At 39.3% G+C, this 26468-nt stretch overlaps 8 non-coding genes and 1 pseudogene across 8 annotated transcripts; all 9 read right to left on the reverse strand.

Annotated features, from left to right (window-relative positions):
* Nucleotides 1-22200: 22200 nt before the first annotated feature.
* On the reverse strand, nt 22201-26425 carry LOC134000942 (large ribosomal subunit protein uL13-like; annotated as a pseudogene).
* On the reverse strand, nt 22712-22788 carry LOC134001470 (small nucleolar RNA SNORD50). The gene has a single exon (XR_009927506.1). It is a non-coding gene; the product is annotated as a small nucleolar RNA SNORD50 (small nucleolar RNA).
* LOC134001464 (small nucleolar RNA SNORD34) lies at nt 23061-23139 on the reverse strand. Its single transcript, XR_009927502.1, has one exon. It is a non-coding gene; the product is annotated as a small nucleolar RNA SNORD34 (small nucleolar RNA).
* On the reverse strand, nt 23431-23511 carry LOC134001458 (small nucleolar RNA Z195/SNORD33/SNORD32 family). The gene has a single exon (XR_009927496.1). It is a non-coding gene; the product is annotated as a small nucleolar RNA Z195/SNORD33/SNORD32 family (small nucleolar RNA).
* Nucleotides 23897-23978, reverse strand: LOC134001454 (small nucleolar RNA Z195/SNORD33/SNORD32 family). The gene has a single exon (XR_009927492.1). It is a non-coding gene; the product is annotated as a small nucleolar RNA Z195/SNORD33/SNORD32 family (small nucleolar RNA).
* Nucleotides 24671-24747, reverse strand: LOC134001472 (small nucleolar RNA SNORD50). Its single transcript, XR_009927508.1, has one exon. It is a non-coding gene; the product is annotated as a small nucleolar RNA SNORD50 (small nucleolar RNA).
* LOC134001467 (small nucleolar RNA SNORD34) lies at nt 25019-25097 on the reverse strand. The gene has a single exon (XR_009927503.1). It is a non-coding gene; the product is annotated as a small nucleolar RNA SNORD34 (small nucleolar RNA).
* LOC134001476 (small nucleolar RNA SNORD50) lies at nt 25357-25433 on the reverse strand. The gene has a single exon (XR_009927512.1). It is a non-coding gene; the product is annotated as a small nucleolar RNA SNORD50 (small nucleolar RNA).
* On the reverse strand, nt 26045-26125 carry LOC134001459 (small nucleolar RNA Z195/SNORD33/SNORD32 family). The gene has a single exon (XR_009927497.1). It is a non-coding gene; the product is annotated as a small nucleolar RNA Z195/SNORD33/SNORD32 family (small nucleolar RNA).
* Nucleotides 26426-26468: the final 43 nt, after the last annotated feature.

Below are 26468 nucleotides of genomic sequence, written 5' to 3' on the forward strand. Positions count from 1 at the left end.
AGCATTTCTCCTCCTTCCTTACATGTCCAAACCATCTCAATATTGCCTCTCTCACTTTGTTTCCAAGCTGTCCAACCTGATCTGTCTCTAATATACTCATTCCTGATCATGTCCATCCTCGTCACTTCCCAATGAAAATTTTAGCATCTTCAACGCTGCCACCTCCAGCTCTGCCTCCTGTCTTTTCATCAGTGCCACCTCCTCCTTACAACATAGCAAGTCTCATGACACTCTAGCTGGCTTCCTTTTGTCACTCCTGACACTCTTCTTCACCCTGCTGTCAATCTCTTCTTCACCTCCTTTCCACATTCTGCATTATTTTGATCAGTTGACCCCAAGTATTTAAACTCATCCACCTACACCACCTCTGCTTCTCGCATCCTATTCACACACATATTCAGTCTTACTCCTACTGACTTTCATTCCTCCTTTCTCCAGTGCACCTCCACCTCTCCATCAACTTGCTCCCTACTCTTACTGCAGATTACCACATCATCCGCGTACATCGTAGACTACAAAGACACCTACTTGATCTCATCCGTCAACCTGTCCATCACCATTGCAAACAAGAAAGGGCTCAGAGTCGATCACTGATGTAATCCCACTTCCACCTTGAACCCATCCGTCACTCCAACCATACACTGCTGTCACACTGCTCTCATATCCTGCATGATATACATACATATCCTGCAGCACTCTTACATGCTCCTCTGACACTGCTGACTGCCTCATACAATACCACACCTCCTCATTCGGCAACCTCTAATATGTGTTCTCTAGATCCACAAAGACACAATGCAACTCCTTCTGACCTTCTCTATACTTCTCCATCAACATTCTCAAAGCAAACATCACATCTGTAGTGCTCTTTTCTGGCATGAAAGCACTGCTGCTGCCTACCCTTCGGGCATGTGTCTAACTATTTTACTTGTTGTTGTACTGTTACTTAGAATTACTTTCAGCTTACCTCCATAGTGCAAACATCTTCTGAGCTGTGCTCTGAGCGCTTTTGTAATTTACTGCTGTCTAATGTTGCCAGGGCATTTTGATATCTTCACAATGCCATAGCACAGATTCAGTGTAAACAGTAAGCTTTATGTCATATTTAGTGAGTGATAATAGTGGTGGAATGATGCATTTGGGGGAAAGTGGGGTTGTGGGTGACATGCTGGCCCCATTTGTTTGGATCAGGTTGATAATTCTTAAACATTGAACCTTTAAATCAATTTATTTTATTTTGTGCAAAAAATTGCCCCCTCTTAATTTTTAACTCCCCTATGTCACTTCATCTTGGCGCCTGACCTGGTTTGTGTGTCTGTGTTTGGTTTGTGTGGCCGCCATGCCAGGCTATGTTCAGGTGTCTTATTAATGATGCTGTTGTTACTTCTGTCAGCTGTGTGTGTGTGTGTGTGTGTGTGTGTGTGTATGTGTGTGTGTGTGTGTGTGTGTGTGTGTGTGTGTGTGTGTGTGTGTGTGTGTGTGTGTGTGTGTATGCGTGCATGCGTGCGTGCATGCGTGCGTGCGTGCATGTGTGTGTGTGCATTTGTGCATGCGTGTGGTGTGTGTGTGGCTGCTGTGCAAGGATATGTGATGCTGTATATTATATGTGTGTCAGAACCTATGAAATATGATTGATCTAACACCCTGATTTTCTACATCTCCATCCATACTATGATTCTTGCCTATGCTACTGGCGTGCACCTTCTTCCACTCTTAAACATCACCCTGTGTTCCTCCCTCTACTTAAAATACATATTCTATCTTTTTTGCAAAATGCATTATTGCTTTATTTAAACAATTGCATGATGAGTTTTAAGCAATGTGTAGGAACAAATAAGATATGTAATATTTTTTGAAGCAACGGTTCACTTAGTGTGCAGACTGCACATCCACTGATGAGTGATGGCTTCAGTCTGGTTTGAAGCCGTCACTCATCAGTGCTCCTGTGAATGTACAGTCAGTGTTTTTAAGGGGGCAGATATATAGAGAGAGAAAGACAATAGGGTGAAAGACAACCTGCACCTGCTGCCTTCTTCTTGTTTGTTTATGCCCAAACCCACCGGAGTAGAACAATAGGTCTATTCAAGGCTCACCCTGCATTCCTCACCTTGCACCTGATGATTAAAGTCTCCTCTGATATCCACAGCAACCTTCTTTCACTCTTTACCTCTCTCTTCCACATACAATGTCCTCACAGATTTATCTCCACCTTCTTCTTCTTTCAACCTCCCATGTCTTTGGGGGCCTTTGACACAGAGCTGGAGAAAAAGGAAAGATAAACATCAGTAGTTGCTGTGGATGAATTGAGAAAGGGGATGACCTGAAGTTCAGTTTAAAGTTACAGTTTCAGGCATAAGAGGTTATTCGATGTTGTGCCACAAAGAGCAGTTTCAGGATGAGATTCACTCATACCGAAGGCTGCTGTTGATGCTTATTTGTGGAAAGTTGAGTTGTGTAACTTATATCACTGAACTCTGGGAGTGTGTCATGCTAGTCAGCATTATACACCTTGCAGAGCAATGAATGTTTGAGCAGCAAAAATCTATTTCTAGTAATTCTAGTATCCATGCAGCCAAAACAAATGACTTCTCCGCCACACAGTGATGACGTTTCCATTCTCATTCCCTCCCTGTCCTCTCATCCCTTTCATTGCTACTGCTAAGCCTGTCAGGCTGTACTCTGATACTCTCTGAACACTTGCACTATACAATGATAACAACAGCATTGATATATCTCAGCTCTTTTTAAAAGAAAACGGATCTCTGATTTCACGCAGTGGTAGACAAAAGCTTTTATTTCAAGCTGATGAATGTATTAATTAGAAAAAATATCATATCTGACTGCTTTTTTATTGTAATATTATCACTGTTTGGATGCCTAATTATAAAAATAAATACATAAATAAAAAGGACTTGGACAAACTGGTTAGCTTTATTGGGGTGTTTTTACATTTAAAGGAGAGGTTAAAGGTGAGTTTAAAAAATTAAATAAATAAATAAATACATTTATTGATGTGCTCCTTTGCCTGAGAATTAACACTATTTTAGTGTTGTAGTTATAGCTGATGAGAATCAGAATCAGATTCATTTCCCAAGTAGCAAGTGCAAGGAATTCAGTGTGTTTCAGATGTCAGCATAAAAAGCAAAAATATGAACAGAAAGTGCAAGAAAGGAACAGTAATTTACATTTCTGTGTAGTGGGGGTGGAGTATGTGCATACATGTTGACAGATAAAAACCATGAGTGTGCAAACAAGCAGAATATAAGTATGAATACCAATGTAGATATACATTTATGAAATACATTTGAATGTTAATAAGCTGTATGTGTGTATTAACAAGATGAATATATGTACAGTTAACCAATTTAAAATGAAAATCTACATACTGTACTTAAAATACTAGTGCCCATCACAGTGGTATTTTGACATACTACTGCATACATACATACATACTACACACATTTGGCAACACACACAACCAATCACAACCCTTTATAACACTATACAACAAAACAATAAATAAATATGCCAGTCATGCTAACATTTGCATCTCGTATTAGAGTAATAAACGCTTTAATCCATTCCTTACACATTTGCTTTTGTGCTTTAGGCTTTAGAGCGGCAATAAAAAAAAGACATCATGATCCAAACTCTCTGAATCCTGAGTATCACTTTGTAAGGTCCCATTGACACCACTTCAATATGTAGAGAAATCCAAAGGTTGACAGTAACAATCTGCCTGTTCAGGGGAGGGATTTAGCAAGCTGTCAGTTGCACCTGATTTACGTATACGAAAAAAACCTGACAAGGCTGTTGAAGTTTGTTTGTCTGCATGAGCGCCCCTTCTCAGATATATTATTCAATGACTCAGTCTGCTGATGTGCTTGTGTTGTGCACAGCTGACACTGCAGCTCATCCTTTTCAAGGCTGCACAAACTGTGATGTTTTCTTTGTTTCTGACCTCAGGCGTCGTGGGCCTACAGGGAGCTTCAGGTAGGCATACTGTTCCTGCCTTTGTGCTTGTTAGAGTAGAGTATTGGAGTCTCTGAGGAAACCCACATAGACTAGAATGGCATTATAAGAGCAACAAAGTGCTCTTATAATGATATAATACATCAGAAAAGAGGGATGGACATAGGGTGTAAATTCGAATCGAATTTGAGACTTGGAAAAAATGGGATTTAATTTTGCATTTCCGTGTATTAATATCCTGCTGCATATGTCTGTGTGCTTGTGAGAAAAAAAATGAATCATATCAGCATACCAATGTGTTTTCCTACTATATATTCACAGATGCAGGCAAATCCTCTGTCTCCATGTCTTCTTCTCACTTGTGCTTTCACTTTCCAGTGGGTTTCCCCACATTATAAACATTTACATTTCAAGTCATTGGGCTCTCACAGATTCTACTCAGGTTCTCCTTACACAGTGACTGACATTTAAAAGGGACCATGCACAGAGTAGAGAGCGGCTGTAAGCTGCAGGAAGAAATGTAAAAGGCACTGGGAATTTTAAGTATTAGACAGGTAACAACTCACACATTGACACACATCTAAATATCTGCAGCTATCTCAAAGGAAAAACACACTGCCTCTTTATTTCTGTCTGTCTGCCAAACTAGAAGTCCCCTTGTGGTAATTGGTTCCAGCGTGGACCAGGACCAATGAGGCCGTCACACAGATGGTTTTTCACAGACTTAATGATGCATTTCAGATTCCTCCTAATTGGCTATTGGAGGCATATACCATAGGACACCAATGGGTCAGTGACAGGGGGCTTAGCTTTAGTCAACCAGATACACTTTGAACCTTGAACATCCCTAGATGGAGTCACTTAAAGGTTTACAGTGACATTAAACTTTAAAAGGACCCCACATTCCCTCAGGCTTCACATACCCTAATGAGAAGGATTTAACAGCAATCAGAAGAGACTGTTGTCCTGTTTCCTGTGGCAGTCAAAATAAAAACAGCCTCTTCTTTGTTCTTGTTCTCTTAACGGGATGTATAACGTCTGGGTTGATATGTGTCCATATCTCAAAGAGAAACTGCCTAGCGTCCACCTGCAAACGTACTGTACTTTTAGTTTGATAACTAATTCCACCTCGGGGGAAAATAAGTTCTCTCCTTTTCTCTCTCCTGCCCTTTATCTCTCCTCCTCTCCCTCTTTCTCTGTGAGCTCCTCCTGCTCTGAAGGAAAACTCCAGAGAAATGAAGGAGGACATGGGCCAGAGGAGAAAGGTTTCTGGGAAGAAGTGATTTATTCCCAAGCATTTCCAGTGAACATCATGAATAAATTCAGGGTTAGGTAAGCATTCATACTCGCCTGTATGATTGTTTCCTCTTGTCCCCACGGAGGGAGAAAGGAGAGATGTGACTGTTCATGGTTTGTGCATGTTTTATTCTTGGAGCTTCTCAGAGAGATAACTCAGCTTGTATTTTTACAATATATCTGCAATGACTGAACATTACTGTTTTCTTTTTTATTTCTGTAATTATTTTTACATGGCCTGCTGTAGAACAAGGGAGGGTACTCCAATGTTCAAAATCTGTCCCACATTTATGTATCAAAGTGGTTTCATTAGGTTAAACGTGGAGGTCAACGGATCAAGGGACCATTATGCAAGTTATAAAGTGAGAGCTCACTTTCCTTAAAGAAATGTCTGATTATGGTTTTCTTTTGGGCAGCTGTGTTGACAAGATTTAATAGGCTTTCCCCAAAATTAAACTTATAGTCAGACAATTTCCCAAACTGATCTAGTGCAGCCAAATTGGAAGGAATTGAATATATTAGAGCTATACCTTCATATCAACAGCTCTGTTGCAATGAAATAGCAAATGACTCATTTAACAGATCGAATAAAGAAACGCAGCAGCCCTCTCTGAAGAGAGAAATGACTGAGCATTGTTTTTCTGAATTCATGCAAAAGAGGCCCAAGAAATTAAATGTGGGCCAGCCAAATGCTTTTTCTGCATCTAATCTAATAATGTAAATTACAATCATGATGTAAATTATGTTAAAAAAGATTACGAATAGTGAGTGTGCCTATTGTTCCCACCGGAAGACCACACAGTCTCGGCTACACTTCCTCCTGCTCACTGCACTCTGCTTATGAAGGGCATCTGGTACAACCACCACAACGGGCCCAAAAGTCACTAGCCCAACTCTTCTTTTCAGCAGTTCCCCATATAGTCGAACGAGTTACAAAACTCTGTTCAATCCGCAGAGTCCCTCTCAGTCTTTAAGAAAAGACTAAAGACCCAGCTTTTTAACAAACACCTCCACATTTGAAAAAAAATCTGCGTTATGACCTCTATGCATTGCCTCTGTTCACTGCCTGCTGGAACATATATCCTATCAGACTCAAACCTAGCTTGGCACTTACTCGAGTTGTTCTCTCCTAACTACATCCTTGCTTTTGTTGTATCAACACTACAACAGCTGTACATCAATTTGGATAAAACATGTACTAAATGAAATGATAAATCTTAAGCTTTAGAAAGAGTGCCTTCCTTGAATAAACCCAATTAGATCAGGGGATACAATGCATGGAAACACTTTTTCCAGGTGTCAAGCAAAGCCCTTTTCCCAGAATCTTCTAAACTCCACTGAGAAGAGAGATTTAGATTCTGAGAATAACTAGTCTTTGTATTTCTTTGGGTAGGAGATTTTATTCTTTGTAATAGTAAATACCCAATTTCTTCTTAAATTGCTCTTTGAAATTAGGTAGATAAGATAAGATAAGATACATTTATTGATCCCACAGTGGGGAAAAATCATTGCTACAGCAGCTCAAAAAATAGTGATATAGAAAAAAAACAAAAAAACAAATGTATACAACAATAAAATTAAAAACTAAATAAAAGGACCCTCAAATGCAATTAGAACATATATATATCTACAACAATAAAATTATAAACTAAGAAAAAGGACCTTAAAGTGCAATTATAACATATATATACAACAATAAAATTAAAAACTAAAAAAAGGACCCTAAAGTGCAACTATAGTGCAGCATTGTACAGTCTGACTGCAGTTAGAATGAAGGACCTGCGGAAGCGCTCTTTCTTACACTTGGGGTGTATTAGTCTGCCGCTGAAGGAGCTGCTTTAGGCCTTCCCAGTCAGATGCAGAGGGTGAGAGGTGTTGCCCATGATGGAGGACAGTTTGGCTAAAACCCTCCTCTCTCCCACCACCTCTATGGGGTTTAGGGGGCAGCCACAGACTGAGATGGCTCTTTTACTCAGTCTGTTGAGTCTGTTCTTGTCCCACTCAGAACATCCCCCTACCCAACACACCACTGCATATGAGACCACAGATGCCACCACAGAGTCGAAGAAGGATCTCAGCACACACTAAACGATGCCAGCCTCCTCAGCAGGTGTTAATGACACTGACCCCTCTTGTAAACAGAGTCAGTGTTGTCTGACCAGTTCAGATTACTATTGAAGTGACTCTCTTGATGTCAAGTCCCTGGATGTTCACCGGTGCAATTTTGGAGGGTTTTCGGTGGAAGTCAACCACCATCTCCCTTGTCTTGCTGGCATTGACTTGTAGGTGGTTCTGCTCACACCAGTCGACAAAGTCCATGATGACCTTCCTGTACTCACAGTCGTTCCCCTCTGACACACATCCCACAATGGCAGTGTCATCAGAGAACTTCTGGAGATGACAACTGTCCGTGGAGTAACAGAAGTCTGCTGTATACAGGGTGAAGAGGAAAAGTGAGAGTACTGTACCCTGATGGGCCCCTGTGCTGCAGACCACCACATCAGACACGCAGTCCTGCAACCTCATATACTGGGGTCTGTCTGTGAGGTAGTCAAGGGTCCATGCAGCCATCTGGTCACTGACCCCCACTCTCTCCAGCTTCCTCCTGAGCAGTGTAGGTTGAATTGTATTGAAATCACACCCACAACTGTCCATTAAAAGTGGAGGTGAGGATACATTTTAGGTTATGAAAACCAACAGTATTCATTTGATAACTAAAAGGCTCAGTTTGTGAAAAGACAAATGGTCAAAGATTAGCATGGTGAACAATTGCGTTTTAAATTTAGTAAACACTCACTTCACAAGATCCAGAAAGGGTCAAACCACACAAAAAGAAACTGTTTCCATTTGAATTGTATTTTATAATAGAGACATTTAAAGCAAATGGTCAGCAAATAGCACCAGTGGGTGGACTTTTTAAATCATAACCATAACCATTATAACTTGCAAAATGGATAGAAAATAGATTCACTCTTTCTTTTGTGAGCTTGAACTCAATGTAGCCTCACTGACCTCAGCTCAGTTCAAATTAAATTGAATTCTTTATCGACCCATAGGGCAAACAATTTTTGGCAAACAAGAACATGGAAAACAATGTCCTCTCACCACTGACAATAAAAGGGGTTACCTGAGGTCATGACAGCAGTGAAACTGTTTTATTTGCAACATTTACACTACACATTACATTTAAAAAACTGCTCCTCTTGAGGTGAACAGAAGCTAAATAAATCATGTAAAAAGAGGAGATTATTGACATCAAAAAGCTCTGGCTTCCCTGAGAAAGATGCTTTTGTGTTCTTGGTATTTGTGTAATGATAACTGAACTGAAACTAATGTAATTGATGTGGTCATTTTAATATTTGAACTTCACTGCCTTCTCAGTTGCCCTTTGGCTCTTTTGAAAGTCAGAGATATGCTCAGATAGATCAGAGTAGACTGAAAATTATGTCGATTTACTGCAAAATATGACACAAAACAACTGTAAACAAGACTACTGCAGACCTACTTTAGCCATATCTCAACTTTTGATGGACTACACAGCAATGTCATCCAGCAGGACCCTGTGGTATGTACTGTATGTGTAAGCATATTCCTGGTAGATTACTTTGTGAATGCTATAATTCTGTACTGTACTGTAGTTTACCTCACAATCATTGTGACAAAAGATAAAATGATTCCCATAGTAATAACTTTCAAGAGTTGCAAAATCCTGCATTGTTAAATTATAAACTGTGAGGTAACACACTCCCATCAACTCAGCCTCTTGTGTTGTATTAACACAGGGCTGTTTTTGGCCTGGACCCCTGCTACAGCTACAGTAATGATAGAAGCTCTGTCAGACTGTACATACATATCTTGATGCTATACAATGGTGCTAATATGCTTACAATGACAATGCTAACATGCTGAAGTTAAACAGGTATGTATGATGTTTAGCATGTTTACCATCTAAGTTTAGCATGTTAGCATGCTAAAACTTGTGAATAAGCATTAAACACACAGTCCAGCTGAGGTTGATGGGAATTGTTTTGCAGATATTTGGTCATAAACAAAAGCACTCAACAAATTAAAGTTTATACTTGTTGATGTAGAGTAACTGACCTCCAGATTTATTACAAATTATCATGAGGGGAACATGACTGTACATGTCTGTACCAAATTGCATGGCGATCCATCCAAAAGTTCTTGAGACATTTCACTCAAACTCACAAATGTCCTCAAGGTGGCTCTAGAGAAAAAGTCAAGGGATCACCAAAGTCATTAGGCTTAATGCTATGGTGATGGTGAATGTCTGTACCAAGTTTACCGTCAAGTAGTTATTGAAATATTTTGGTCTGGACCAAAGTGGACAGTCTGGGAAACTTGGACAAGCACAGATGTGATGACCAGAGAACATCTTTATTCTCACAAAATCCACTGAACATTGCCTCTTGGTGGTAAAAGAGAAGACAAACTGTACTATTAGACAGTATGGTGAGGTAATTGGCTTCCTCCATAACGCATCCACTTTTCCTCATTCACTGTTGTCCCAGTTACTTCAGAATTAACACTTCAAATGTGTCTTTGTCTTTGCTTCTATCTTACACACACAGTATGACTCTCCTTGTGATGAGAAAAGGGACAATGTCTCTGACAACAATACTGCTTTATAATTGAATCAAATACTGGGTTTTAATGAGGTATGAAGTTACCCACGGAGCCATTTAGACAGCCTCATCAAAAGAAGGGGAAAAGCAAAGTGGGCACAAAGAGAAAGAAACAGTGCAATAAGTTGGTTTGCTTGTTTGTTTTATATGACACAAAATCACTTGAATCACTTTTCAGCATAACAGTCAGAGTTCATGGGTGGTCAAAGCAATATGTTACCATGGCATAATATAACAGCTGACAGAGAGTCTCAAGATAACCTTCTGAAATTAAAGTTTTAAGTTTAATGAGTTTTTCTTCCCCAAAATCCTTATTAACAGCTGCCTGCCTGCTACTGCATAACGGTTTAGAAATCTCAGGATGGCCTGCAGTGCAGTATCCCTTGGGCAATTCAGGGTTCAGTGTCTTGCTTCAGAGCATTTCAGCTGTGATGGTGTTCACTGCTGATGTATTACCACCCACAAAGTATACCTTGCTGTCGGTGATTGGGCACAAGTTTTTAGTACTTTTGCTATGCCATGTCAAATGAAATGATCATTAAAAACTTAAAAATGTTGATAAAGAAAAGACTGCTGGCTCCATCAAGGCCAATGCAGCAAAGGATACTGTGTATAGAGCAAAAGTCCACCAGTTTGAACAAAAAACACGATGTTCTGCCAAAACCAGATGTTGCACACTTAAGCGCATTTAAAGCTATTGATTTACTTATTTACTACTAAGGGATACTTTTTAAAGGGTTTGTAAAAAATTAAAAAATTAAAAAAAAGAGGGAAAAAAACTTTATTAATGATTAATAAATCAATCACTAAATGCTTCCTATTTACTTCCTATTTAGCGCCTTCATCAGGAGTACTGCTGCAACAGAGCTGCAAATTGAAAGGACCAATTTCAGATACCCCTGGTCCCAGAGGACTTGTTCGGTAGACAGTGCTACATTACTCACAGTTTAAGCACTTCAACAGCTTAGTTTGGTAAGAATCTCTCCTTGTTAAATCGTCAGTACAAAAGATGGTCATCAGTGTTAGAAAATATCTGGTTCTTTGCTAAAAAAAAAATTAAAAAGAAAAGAAAAAAAATATGTGGGACATAAAATAATGGGGTAGAAGGTAACTATGGCTCAAGGTGCATTTCAGCAAGAAACTGTCAATCACCAAGCTTATAATCCAGTTTATTGTTTCACTAACACCGAGCAGAAGCTACAGTTTGTGGTGTTGAGAAAACTGATTTTACAAGTTAATTTGGTTTAAATTTCTGTGTCACTTTTGTGTGATTTCAGCAATTACGGCTTTACAACTTCAGTGTTAAAGTGTTTTGAATTAATTATAGTCTGATTTGCGCTCATTGCATCTTCCCCATAGCAATAGAAGCCAAAGGATAGTGGCTGTCCACCATGTCAAAATCGCTGGGGGGTGGGCTGAATGAAGAATGAGCAAAATCAAGCACCGTGGGGGTGTTATGTGAAAATTGTGGAGGATTCTCCAAAACGGGTGAAAAGCGACAGGGCCGGCGCTATCGAAAAAGGCCAAAATGAGGAAGGGTGGCGGATTGTCCCAAAACTTGCCAAAAGGAGCCAGGGGAGTGGGCTGAACAATTGGAGCTGCTCTGCTACGTACGAAACCATGACTCTGAAATTCGGGGCGGGGCAGGGTAGCGAGGGCCCGGTCATTGCTGCTTGCAGCTTTAATTCAACTTGTATTTTCAGGCACTTGTTGTTGCACAATAACACACAGCTACAGGACAGCCTGCAGTGTTCTTTCTGTTCAAACATTAACCAACCAGCACTATGAAGACACAGACAACATTTCAATCCCTACTGGATCTTCCTCAGGTCAACATAAAGGCTCACGCTGTCCTTTGCTTTCGCAGTAAATGATGAAAAGAGAAGTCATATTATATGGGCTCTGTCAATGGCTTTACAAAGCTGCAACACAGAAATAACACCCCAGTGGCAAATGGTAAGTCGGTATACACCTTTTCTCAAAGTTAAATGATTACATACAAGTAAAAGTTAGAAGAAAAGGAAAAGAAAAATGAGAAAAATACGAAATAGGATAAAAAAGTACAAAGAGAACTGAACTGAGGGGTATATATTGAGGGCTACTGCGAGACAAGCTGTGTGCTTATTGGGGAATTGATTAATGGAACCAGCAAGAACTTGGAAAAAGCAGAGGGTCCCCTGGCGATAGAGACACTTCTTATTCACTCACACAGCCATCAATGATTGTCAAGGAGAGGCTTAAATATGACTGGTGATGACTCTGTACACCATGTTACAGGAGAGAAAATCAATACTGAATGCACAACTCAGTGAGTTTCATTACTGCTTATCATGATCAATTTACGGTTCTGGGTGCACTCCTCCGCTCTTCCTTATCTCTTCTTATGGATATCATGTTCCTGCTTGTTACAAATGAGGAAAAACATGCTGGAAAGTGTACTCAAAATATTTTCTCCTGCAGCAGGTGATTATGATACACTGCTGTTCTCAGACACACCGGCTTGAAAGCGTCACTTGAAATGTTCATCACTCTGTGGGTTTCTGTATGCCAACATTTCCTTGTCATACCCTGACAAGCTTGCCTTATTTGGTTTGAAAATGAAATGTGCCTTTTCTCCTCTGATGGTTCGGCATCTAATCTAATTAGAACCTCAAACATGTGTTGACTACAGATGCATTCACAGTCTGTGGGTTATTTTTTTGACACCTTAAATAGTTAGAGTGATCATTTTGGCAATCAGTCTTCCTGTTATACTTGTACAGCCTCCCGGCCGCAGTATAAGCTCTTAGAATATGCAGTATGTGAGTCGGATGCAGTATTTTCAACATAAGCACCTGCACACAGAGTTGCAAATAATTTATCAACAATCTGCTGCCAGGATCCATCACACACTTGGGATGTTATGCAAATTTCATGTTTTAAGTGCTGTTGAGCATTTTATGGATTGAGTGTCTTTCAGCTTCAGAATTTTCACTCTAAATACTGAGCATATGTACGATATACATTGAAGTAAAAACAGAAATGTCTGAAGCCCCCAGCCAACCAGTCAACACAGATTTGCGCTGCTTTCCATGGCCCGAGCTGGGAACAGATGGCTGAAAGTTATGAGAGAGAACATCATATTTAAGTATTTTCTGTAGCTTATCATGATCTCAGTTAACAGTGAGTGGAAGATTTGTTTACACTCCAATCTCAGCGGTGGTAACCAGCTCACTCATGGGAATTTCTTCCTTGAAAGACTCCTTTAGAGCAATTCCATATCTAGCTCATAACATTTTATTCCCAGGTGTTTACATGTATGTTACGGAGTTGAGGGGTAGGAGGAGATGAGTGCATATTTATGCTTGTTGTTTATCCCACAATACTCTCAAGAATGTTTATACAAGGAACATGTACGTTACCTGAGAATGCTGTATGTGCCAGACACACATACAGTTTACTGCAATAAATACTGTTGAACAATGCAGTGTTGAGACAGAACCATTTCTAAAAAGAAATAGAAAACAGAGCAGATGGATGTAGGGTAATATCCCATTAAGTGAGCGTTCATAGCAGACCAAGGACACTTTTCATGCCAGAATATTCTACCCTGCCCTTGATAACATGCTAAGTGAGCCAAATAGACAATTCTCAAAAACAAATTGTGAAATACTGATGGGTATCCAAGCCTTAAATCCTGCACGTGCTACATTTTGCCAAGAGAAGGCTCTATTTTCATTTGGCTCTATTTATGAATTTAATATAGAGGAGCTCAGACATGAGGTTTGCCAAATAAAAAGAATCCTAGAGAGGAAAGTTAAATCTGGCATACAGAAGACCTCTAGCATAATAAATCTCACCACAATCATTGAACTATTTAAAGAGGTATTCTATGAGCTCTTCAGATTATGCAAAATTTCCATTACTATACCTGTGAGTACTGCTGCCTGTGAGCGCAGCTTTTCCATGCTCAAACTAGTCACAACCTGTCTGAGATGTACCATAGATAATGATAAAACAAGCAGCGTAGACGAAAAAAAGTCACTGGATTTAGATGATTTCATGATTGACAAACTCAAACAACATAAACTGAGCCGAACATCTGCTCTCAGAACAGTAGTAATGCTCTGTAGGTTGGGACACTTAACTTTGGCCCTATAGTGTAACCATCTTTGTTACTTAACCTGCAGGAATAAGGAAAAAATAGACCTTTATTTTCTAGTAAGTTGCATTTTTATGTTCATATACAGTATTAGTGGTTTCTGTGCCACCCCAAAATGACCACTGGTCCCATACCCGTCATCCCATTACAAACTGCCTGGCTCCACCACTGTGCAGGTATTGTACTCTTGTCTGCCTCAAAGTTACCTGAACAGTGTTTGTTTTGGACAGTGTTTGAGTTAAGGACATATTTGTTTGCTCTGACATCAGCCTCAATCTGCAGGCCATACTCAGTATCTGTCTCATCAGTGGTAATTTCCCACAAGCAAAACAACTTCTTCTTCAAAACAGAGAAATAATTCATAATCCTTCGGTTGGCAGTGCAGAGTTCAAATCCATTCATTAGAGATGGAATTTGTTCTGGATAAGCTCCATCAGTTGGGGTGGGGTGTGTATGCGAGTGTCCTCACTGCTCAGCGGTGAATGGTTGCATCTGAAGCCATAATGGCCTCCGTGCTGTGCTGCTGAGAGCTCTGCTGTGCAGTAGGAAAGACACATACCTAAGTACTTGTTCAATTGCAAACTTAAGAGCCCCGTTCATGCTGATAGAGACCGAAAAGGCAGCCTAAAAGCCTCCCAGATGCCTCTGGCAAAGGCATTAACTCTACATGAAATGCATTTGTTTCACATGGCTCCAAGGTAAATGCCTTCTGATTTGAAGATCAGGCATTTAAGGCACAGTTTAGCAGCATATACCAGGATATCATTTTGAGGAAACCCATTGAAAATGTCATATTTTTTAGATGTAATATCATCATATTGCCTGTGTTTTCTATTCGATACAGTAAGCTGTAAGCGTGCAACCGAGAATCAATAGGCAGCAATTGTTTATTGTCCCTTTAGAGACCAATACTGAAAATAGCTTCTGTCCATCAACTTTGATAATCCTGCTCAGTAACTGCTCTGTACCCTCTCTGCAAAGTCAGGTTGCATAATCAATAGAGCCACAGAGTAACTTGTAAGCATGAAAAAATCAATGACACCAGAGATGAGGGAAGAATGCAGAAGGCCCTTTTCTCCTATTTTGCTAATAATGGTGTTGTTGAACTGACAGAGGAATTACTTGATGTATTTTCATTTATTCTCCCCTCATTAATTCTCATGCCTTGCCTTATCGCCCCTCTTTTTCACAATCCAGAATTGGAGCCACCTTGCTGAGAGTTTCATCTTGGTTCTGCATGTGGGAGTGAAATGGAGATTGACCGTTTTTGTACAGCAATAGTGATTTGATATGATCCTATGTAGAAAGAAGCATTGGGTCTATACAAAGTGACCTTAAACCTTAAAATATTTTTGTATTTTTCCCTCTAAATACATCTTTTTTCTTCACATATTTACAGAGATGATTAAAGCTGCTCTTGTGGCTCCTTGTGATCTATAATCATTTCTAGAGTATAACCACTATTGACCCTGACAATAAGGTTAAGTGATAGATCTATTCAAGATGATGTGTGCGTTATTAATCATGTTCCTCAAAGGTCAAATCTGAGGTTCAAACAAGAAAACGTTTTTAAAAATGCAAAGGAAGAATTCCATACATGTTGCTGCTGTACTCCTGGTGATATTTATTTATTAAAGTCATCTCACTAAGCATGTACTGTGTTATTGCGTGCACAAAAGCTACAGCCAACAAGGCAGTTACACAAGTATCACATGGATTTCAATATTGGTAAGCAGCATCAAATGGGACTGACAATGTGATGCAGTTTAATAGATGTCCTTTTTGCAAAAAGCTGGAAAAAATGCCTAAAAAGGATTATATTTAAGGATGAAGAAGACTGGGTGCAATTTGATGCTCATAGATAAAAACACAAACTAAAGATTTCAGAAATGACCAGTTAATTGCAAGGCTGGATTAGTACCTCTAGGAGCCCCTGAAGCTCATGCTCATTCCGCTAGTTGATCATTTTTCCAACAGACTCGTTGATACAAACAACCCATAATGTTAACCAATCATCATTTGCCCATCTATTAAATTGACAAGTAAAACAGACTTTTTAACTCTATATTTTATTTTTAGCATACTGGGTTTCCGAGAGCAACGATAACTATCAACATCAAAAGAATGGGTCAAGCCTTTTGTCATATTTCTGTGGAGCCTCCCATCATTGAGGGCCCCTTTCTGCTCAATGCCCCCAGGCCACTTGCCCAGATTGCCTGTATGGTAGATTTGGCTATGTCAATATGTCAACAAAAGATCTTCCATTGTGAACGTCACAAAGCTGTTTTATATAGCTGTTTAAAAAAAAACATAAAACCTGCAGCCCTGAACAACAGAAGAAAAGTAATATAGAGTAATGCATTACATTTCCTGTTTTTCCACAACTATAATGGGTTAACATTCAAAGAAAGCCAAAAGATTCCCATAGGCTGGTGGAAGAAACAATCTCATAAGAGCCCTTCAGTCTGATCACTGCATTGCTACAATAGATGAGTGAAATATTAAAGAGAAAACCTGAATAAAAGAGTGGAGTAACATCAAATCAAATGCACATGCTTCCGTGCACCAGGGCTCATTGAATGGTTTGATTAGTATGAAATGAATAAAATGCAAGGGCCTTTACACTCACCAGTTCTCAACCTGGTTAAATGCTTATGGCACATTTTGGACCACCATGTAAGACAATGCTCTCCACCATCATCTTCATAAAGCCAAATATAACTTTCATCTTCAATCTGTTTAGTGATATCTGTAATTCTCTGTGATGCTTAATGTCCTTTTGTTATGTCTGGCTATTGTGTGTCTTTCTATCTGCTGTGCTCAGGTCTCTCTTGCAAAACAGATCTTGATCTCAATGAGATTACCTGATTAAATTAAGGTATACATGAGGGAATATCTTGTGGAGGAGTTTTCATCCCTGTTTTCATCCCTCTAATACAGTTCCACAGACTTGGCAAGGAGTACTGAAGCTGTTCTGGAGGCTTGTGGTGGCCTTGTGTGAGTGTGTATATATGTATATGACTGTGTATATATATATATGACTGTGTGTGTGTATATATATATATATATATATATATGTACACACACACACACACACACACACACACACATACACACACACACACACACACACACACACACACACACACACACACACACAGGAGTTGGAGAAACTATTGTATTGTGTGCATCTGTAGGCGTCTGAATATACGCATGTAACCTGAATTTATGCATGTTTCTTGCCTCCTAATGAAACAAACACCTTCTGAATACATTTAAATCTTTTCTGTGTGGTCTTTGGATAGTCCAAGTTCAGAGCTTAGATTAAGCCAAATAAGAGATATACAGTGTTTGGCAGATCACAGATTTTCTGGGAGCTTTTAATCACCTGCTGCAGAGCCATCCAGTCCGGGGCCACGCACATCCCTTGCTAATCCTCTATAAAAGATGACAAAAACTTGGCAGGATTTGGGTATTTCTTCTTTAGTTTCCTTAAGAAGTACAGCCATTTCTGAGCCCTCTTTACCATATATGTAATATCCATGATAGGTCCTCTGTGATTCTGATTCCCAGGAATCTAAAACTTCTCACCCGCTCCACCTCAGTTCCACTGATAGGAAAGGGTGAGTGTCATTACCTACTTTTTCCTAAAATCAATTATCAGCTCCTTGGTTTTGCAGCTCATCCTTGAATCTATATGATCAAATATTCAAACATAAGAATCCATGTTTTGTGTGTAATTTTATACACATTTCCCTAAAATCTATCATGAGTATCTCTGGTTCTGAGGGTTTTATTAATGTTTGACTGCACAGTACAAGTATGTAGATGAAGAACTTACAGAGGATCAATCTGGTCAGAAAAATGGAAATTTAACTTGTTAAAGGAAGCTGTCCCAGCCTTGGTGGCACTATTTTTAGGATCATTTTTACCCGTTCTGACTTTTTGGTTGTAAGTTCAAAGAGTTACCTTCAAATGAGTCCAGGGTTATGACTTTGATCAAAAGGGTTGAGGCACAGTCACCGTCTCACAGTCACAGTCACAGGCTTTTGCATAAAAATAGGGTTGTCTGGTAAGTTTAAACATCCACAATTCCATGATGGCTGCAAAAACCTCATACTATCAAAATGCAATTCGACCAAAAGCTCCAGAACAGTTACTAAGTGGATTTTGTTGTGAAATTGTTTTGGCAATGGTTAATCAACTTTCACCCTTGTCTCTTAAATAACTGCAACCACATTTAGCAAAGTGATCACCAGAGATCATATCAGGTCCATTATCACATCCATATTGATATGTGCACTCTTTCCATGAGATGTGGCAATATTCACTAAATCTATGTTTGAATAATTTAAGCACATTGCAATTAATACGTAAGGCCACATAGTCACACCAGTGTCGGTCTGCAGACACTAGTGTATCTAATTAGCACTGCATAGACTCATTGTTTGATAGTTCACTTACATGCATCAAGTTGATCAGTTGATGCAAATACATGGAATTGCTTTTGATTCATTGTCATTTAATATAAATTATTTTTGATTTGGTGTGTTAAAACATGATAAATGGATTACGTTTGTTGCGCTGTCACAGACACACTGTGTAATCAGGGATGATTTGTTTTTCCATGAGACATCTGTAACGAAGAGTAACAAAGTACTCGATCTACTAAGGATTTATCTTGCTCAAGGACACTTTGGTGAGCATTCATGTCAGCCGTCACAGTGGATGAAAATGCAACCTCTCACAAAGCCTCTCTTGACGCTGAGTTATGAGCTTAAGTGAACGTGCATATTGTGTGTTGGCCTCAGAGGTGCTTCATTATAATGAAGTCGATAAAGGTTTCCTTGATTAGTCGCTCACTATTTACGGAGCCCAATTTCTGAATCCAATTTGTGACTCTGCCAGCAGTCTCTCACAGACGCTCGGCCTCTCCTGTCTGAATTTTACAGCTGCTCTTGTCTATAAATGGATATAACGACTTCAGCGTGACTGAATGAATCAAGTTGTAAAGCTGTCATTCTACATCATTTCAATTACACTTGGAGGTCACTAAATGTAAACAAGGCACGGACCAGCCCTACTGCCTCTCATGTTTATGAAAACGCATCATGGGGCTTCACACCAAGTGCATACATCATGTGACAAGGTTTTCTCAGAGGTACTTATAGCCTGCCATTATTGACTTTGTGTGTGGATTGAAAAATGTGTGGTTGTGTATATTACAGCGATAAGCAAGGTGCATGCATATGTTTGTGGTTTATAGGTTGGTTTATTCTCTGAGGTGTTATTTGTGAAGAGGTTATTTCCATGGACTTCACAAAAAAGAAAATATATGACTCTTTGGATGTCTGCATTTTCTTTTGTCTGTCTCTTCATCAACGTCAAGGCTGAAAATGAGAAAATGCTCTGGCAGTGTGCCATGAGAATAGTGTATTTCTGTATGTATCAGTAGCATAAAACCTAAATATATAGTACATTTTCACAATTTCGAGGGGATGAATGAAAATGATTTACCAGTGTTGTGGCAGTCTGTGGACAAATAATTTTACTTTTACTACATACATGTACATGTGGCAGTTTTGTTGTATCAAAGCTATTAATTTAGGGATGTCAGCACTTCTTAGTCAGGTCTATATTCTTCTGATTTTTCTCAGAGGTATTATAGGTTTGACCAAACTCCAGCTCTCTTTCTCTAGCTCTATTTTTCTTTCTCAAAGCCAGCCATTGAAATTTAGAATACATTTGTTCCCATTCAAGGGTGACATGGGCAGAGGCTGGAAAACTTTTATACTAACTGTTCAAAGAGGGAGTTAGCTCATCTGTAGCACTTCTGTCTAGACCCACATATCAAAATATATTATAGTTATCAGGAATAAATTGGATAATCTATGTTTTTCACACTGCACACTGACGTGTCCCTGTGCTTTAATCTGATTTCAAAGCTATCTTTGGTTCAATAATGACTCAACAGCATAAGCTTGAGACAGACTCACTTAGAAATTACTGACACATCAAATAACATCTTAAGAAAAGTAATGAGCTCATTCTGGCATGTAGGAAAGCCTTTTTATCGTTCTCATTACTCACACTTTGTATCTTGAATGCACACAGTGGTGAAACATCAGCTATCAGATTACTGTAATATAATTTTTCAGGTGTGTCACAACAAAACAAGCCAAAAGAAAGTTAAGTGTGGATAAATATATGAAGAAGTTTGTCTTAAACCTGCATTAACTGATTTTTTGGCCACCTGGTGGCAGCAGAAACTGTCAACACAACACTAATGTATCCCCACCTTTTAAGCTGATATGTTGTCAGCTACTTCTTTACATATCCAGCAGTTAAGGTACTTTGTCACACACGCAGTTGTACAGTGAAATTAGGAGCAACAATAGCATTCATTTGGAGTTATTTCTTTGTACACCTGATCCATTTAAGTCCAATATTCACTCACTATTAGCGTTGCATCTATCAACTCCTGAAAAGAAACTAGCTATTCAGCTGCTAAATGTTCACACGAGCAACACCTGACATTAGTCATTTGAGGTCATTATAAAAATAAAAAAAACAATAGCTGTGTTAACGTAGCATGAAAATAATCATTTTGTTTATGAAATAAGTACATTTATGGTTTATTATTTGATAAAGTTGTAATATCCAAAAAGAAGTCATTTGAACTGAGGTGAAAAATGTATTTTATTAAACAATGTGTATGACTTGTCCCACTCAGTAGCTCAGAGGTTGACAGGAAGTAAGCTGATGTTATGAGAAATATCACCCCAAAGGCTTTTGAACAGTTTATCCTAATATGTTAAAAAAAAAAAAATGTTATCCTCCTTTGAAAAATGAACAACTGACCAACAGCTGCAGTATAAATCAGTTTGTTTCCAGACACAAAAAGTGAGAACAATTCATGTATTTAAGTAGGACTTTAAATAATAAGCCAGGCCTGCAGGAGCAGTTTCACACAATCATGGTCTTTTCAATCTGTCTCAGATGGTGTGATTAGAGAGCAATCTACTGCAGCCAGCATCATCCAAAACTCTCATTTTTGGAGCTCTCAAAGTGATTTCCCCATCTGTTTGCTGGATACCTGACGTCTCTTCTTAACACAGGTAGAGAGGCAGCACATTAGCACCCACCTCATCCTCGTTGGGCCCACTTTTGGGGACAGCACATCTATGAAACAGAGACAAACATAGAAATTATAGGATGTGTTGCCAGCTTTAGTAATACAAGAAATCGTACATACACCATATGTTTTAATCAAGAAGATAACCAAAGTGTTGCCTCAAACGGAGTCACTCAAAATGAGAAATTCCATAAGACGCAAATACAATGCACATACAAGCACAACTAATCACTTTAACACATTGCAAGATGCTTGGAGAAGTGTTAAGGCAGGCATGAAGAAGTTGTTGTTCAAGGACATTTCAGCATTCGTCTCAGTATCAGAATCCAACAAACAGCAGCTACATAACGGGTCTCAAGCTTTCATGCTCTGATAAATTATATGAAAAAAAAAAAAAATCTTTCCCACACATGGTCTATAATGGTAAAATGAGATTAGAAATTCCACACAACAAATACAATGCCCACACCCATGCAGCTAATCACTGTTTTATACAGCACAAGATGCTGGGAGGAAGTGTTAAGGCAGGTACATGAAGAGGTTGTTAAGGACATCTTCAGCATTTGTCTCAGTATCAGGGCCAAACAAACATCAGGTGCATGGTGGGTCTGAAGCTGTCATGCTCTGGTAAATCACAAAAAAGGAAAAATCTTCCCCAGTCTAATGCTGAAATGAGATTAGAAAGAAGGCAAAAAGGGAAGGAGGAGGCGACCTTCTTAAAAAGTAAAAAGCTAATTGGCACAAACCTCCTGTAACAAGGGTTTATGAGTCAGCAGATAATCTGCCAAGTGATCTCAACAAGGGTTTACACACACAAAAAGTTCTAGAAAAGCTGGGAACCACTGCCTTTCACAATTCATGTTTATCCCCCAGTGTCAATTCAGTACTTAAATTTCAAGTCAAAGTAAATAGTGCACTTTACTTGAAGTGAAATATTTATTTTTAAGTATTTAAAGTGCAATTTCCCAGTAATGACAAATGTTGAAGTCAGTGTACTTTCTATAAACTGGCCAGAGGACATCAGCTCAGACAAGGACTCCATATTGTTTTAGAACATCTATGCATTTTGCAATCTTGCCCTATAACTTCTTTTCTGCCTGCTTCACCACTGTCTTTTTCTTTCAGTGGAGCTTAGCCTTCTCTTTTCTCAGGGTGGCTGGTACTTCTAGCTGACCGTGTGTAAAACACCCAAGAAAGGCAAACTGAATGTTTATCAACCAAGTGCAAGCTGTTTATAACAAAGCAAAAATTTGAATGTACTGTAAAATCTCAAAATGTAGTAATTTAGGTCTAAAGCAACCTTCTTTTAGTACGTGACTAAAGAATAATTCAAGAGCCAGTACACAACAATAATCTACTGCAGGAAAAACCTCTAAAACACTAGTTCAATACTACAGTTCTAAGAATGACATTCTACACAATATAAAACTTTGTTTTTTTAAAGACTTCCATTAAGAGCTATAATTTAAGAATCTTTATATGTTTGAAGCTTCAACTTGAGGCACAACATGTCCCTGACTCAACTCAGTAGTCAGATCCGTAAAGGTTGTCTCATCAATAGATGATCAGCTTCGGGATAAAAGAGCTCATCACTGCTGAGTAAGAACTGTTGCAGCTAAATTGAAGCATTATGATTTGAGTTCATCTGTTCGCAAACTTCACTGTGTAAACACTACCAGTCAAGTTGGCAGTAGTGCAACATTAAAACCTCATCTAACAATTAACGCTGAATATCTGGAGTCTCACCTTGCGAGTGGGCTTCATGGGCACGATCGTCAGAGCAGCTGGGACAACCATGCGCTTCCTCTGTAGAACAAAAAACAAAAATCAGATAACGAAAAAAACAGCAGGTCCAAATCATGGTGGTACTGCATGTCTCAGTTATTTTTTCTTTTCAGTGTCATTCAAACAAGGTAGGTAAGGATTGTAAGATTCACATCATCGACAGCAGAGTTTAAGTTGCATGTAGAGGCCATAAAGAATATGGATACAATATGGGTCCTGGTTGGTAAATGACAGTCACCTTGTCATAGGGTGGGGGGATACCATCAAACACCTTCTGACCGTCCTCCAGAAGATCCTGCTGGGAGCTCTGAAGTGGTACGGTCCACGAGAGGGATTGGTGTTCATCCTCTTGCGCAGGAAAGCCAGGTACTTCACTGTAAAGGGGCACATTACACTGAAATCATCTAATACTTTAAACAACAAGTATTAGCAAACATATTTTAGTACATAATGCTGATGTCTCAGATGGTAGTGCATGTAAAGTATTCTCATGGTCAGTGAAACTCGAATACACGTGATAAAGCATCACAGACAACAAGCACATCACAAAAGGCCTTCGTAACCACCCACACAGGTGTTTTCACTTATCCTGGCTAATAACACCTCTGCTCAGGTAAGTTGGGCATAGTTATGCTGGAGATACATTTCACTGAACTTCATGACACAATAAATATGGAGGTGTAAATTCTACCACATAACTTTGGTGTCAAATAACTGAAAACACCTGTGTGAATGAACTTATGGTGTGCAGGGTATTTAAGATGAACACTCGACTCACATTTGTTGCGGCAGAAGTTGCCGGAAATGTTGATGCCTTCGCATCTCACCACCACCACTTTGTGTCCTTTAAAAAAAAAAAAAAAAAAAACCCCAGCAATTTAGTATTGAAACACGCAAAAAATTTCCAGTAATTGTCAGCATCCTGTCTCAGATGGTAGTGCATGTAAGTTTTTTCATGGTCGTTAAACTCAACCAAGGGGAGTAGGTAATCATCATTGACAGTTTTAAGCAACATTGCAGCTTCAGACTCTAAATATGCTGTATGGTATTAGATGATGCTGACATGGCCTCAGCACATTCACATTTCAAAACTATTCCTTAATTTAATACATACCCAGCAACACCTGTTTAGCCACAATGGCAGCAAGCCGGCCAAGAAGATGGCCCCTACCATCAAGCAGCAGAACCTGCAGGATTGAGAAGAGAGTAATGTGAATTTTGATTAGAAATCAGGTTAACATTGGCTTTCCTAAGTGGCACTGCCATGCTGGCAAACTCAAGATTGGTCCTTCAAATTTTGGTCAGCTCCTGGCACCTTTTATGTGGCTACATCAAGTCTTGAGGTTTACTTGTGTAAGTTATACATTTCAGGCTTTTACTGCTACTGAAAAGAACCTTTTGAAATGCAATGCTGCCTCTAGGAACCTGTTTAACTAAGGTCAAAGCATGCTAACACATTTGGTGTACTTGTGCCTACATTTAAAAGTGGGTGGCCATTACAGGTGCATAAAAAAAAAAGTTTTAATAAAAAGGCAGCTTAAATAGTCAGGTTTGTCCATTACCAGAAATCTCCACATGACTAGACTTGACATTCCTGCTAACGCCAGAAGCTGCCATGATGTGGACATGAATTAGTTTTTAATGAATTAACTTAATGCTTAAGCTTCAATTTGAGGCACAACATGTCCCTGACTCAACTCAGTAGTCAGATCCGTAAAGGTTGTCTCATCAATAGATGATCAGCTTCGGGATAAATGAGCTCATCACTGCTGAGTAAGAACTGTTGAGCTAAATTGAAGCATTATGATTTGAGTTCATCCGTTTGCAAACTTCACTGTGTAAACACTACCAGTCAAGTTGGCAGTAGTGCAACATTAAAACCTCATCTAACCATTAACACTGAATGTCTGGAGTCTCACCTTGCGAGTGGGCTTCAGACGCACGATCTTCAGAGCAGCTGGGACAACCATGCGCTTCCTCTGTAGAACAAAAAACAAAAATCAGATAACGAAACAAACAGCAGGTCCAAATCATGGTGGTACTGCATGTCTCAGTTATTTTTTCTTTTCAGTGTCATTCAAACAAGGTAGGTAAGGATTGTAAGATTCACATCATCGACAGCAGAGTTTAAGTTGCATGTAGAGGCCATAAAGAATATGGATACAATATGGGTCCTGGTTGGTAAATGACAGTCACCTTGTCATAGGGTGGGGGGATACCATCAAACACCTTCAGCCTCTCCAGAGCAGCCTGTCCCCTCTTGGTTTTGTGGGGCAGCATTCCTGGTTAGGAGAGGAGATTAATTTAAGTTTCATACATATTCAAATAACCACCACCAGCTCTATCAAATCTTCATTTGCCCAAGCACACATCCTTAACTCCACTCAGTAGTCAGATCCGTAAAGTTTGTCTCATCAATAGATGATCAGCTTCGGGATAAAAGAGCTCATCATTGTCAAGCAAGGAACTTGTGCTGGGTCAAATGAAAAAGCAACAGGATTATAAACATCCTGCTTTACATGAAGTCAGCTTTTTTTTTTTTCGTACAAAAGAATCAGAATGCACATTTCATATTTCGAACCTTTATGTAGTTCTTATGATTCAGTTTGTGAACAGCCTCCGAAACATTTAAGTCAATAATAAAACAAATGTACACCTCAGTTAAAGTCAACCAGATCAATGCTTTTTATCAGCCTATACTTATGAAGACCTGAACTGGGCTCAGAAAATTATAGTCTAGAACTACAACTACAGTGAGGCTATACATCAGTTTAGTGCAAGGTGAAGTCATGCATTGTTCATTGGTGTTCGAGAGATAATCTGGCTGCATCCACTGAGTAAGGACATCTTGGTTTGTGCATGTGTAGAGTTGTACTACATTCTCACCTCTGACCGTCCTCCAGAAGATCCTGCTGGGAGCTCTGAAGTGGTACGGTCCACGAGAGGGATTGGTGTTCATCCTCTTGCGCAGGAAAGCCAGGTACTTCACTGTAAAGGGGCACATTACATAGAAATCATTTAATACTTTAAACGACAGGTATTAGCAAAAACATTTTAGTGCATAATGCTGATGTCTCAGATGGTAGTGCATGTAAAGTATTCTCATGGTCAGTGAAACTCGAATACACGTGATAAAGCATCACAGACAACAAGCACATCACAAAAGGCCTTCATAACCACCCACACAGGTGTTTTCACTTATCCTGGCTAATAACACCTCTGCTCAGGTAAGTTGGGCATAGTTATGCTGGAGATACATTTCACTGAACTTCATGACACAATAAATATGGAGGTGTAAATTCTACCACATAACTTTGGTGTCAAATAACTGAAAACACCTGTGTGAATGAACTTATGGTGTGCAGGGTATTTAAGATGAACACTACTCACGTTTGTTGCGGTAGAAGTTGCCGGAAATGTTGATGCCTTCGCATCTCACCACCACCACTTTTATCCTTTAAAAAAAGAAACAAACAACAATTTAGTATTGAAA

This window comes from Scomber scombrus, chromosome 19 (genome assembly GCF_963691925.1).
Source record: "Scomber scombrus chromosome 19, fScoSco1.1, whole genome shotgun sequence".
Lineage (NCBI taxonomy): Eukaryota > Metazoa > Chordata > Actinopteri > Scombriformes > Scombridae > Scomber > Scomber scombrus.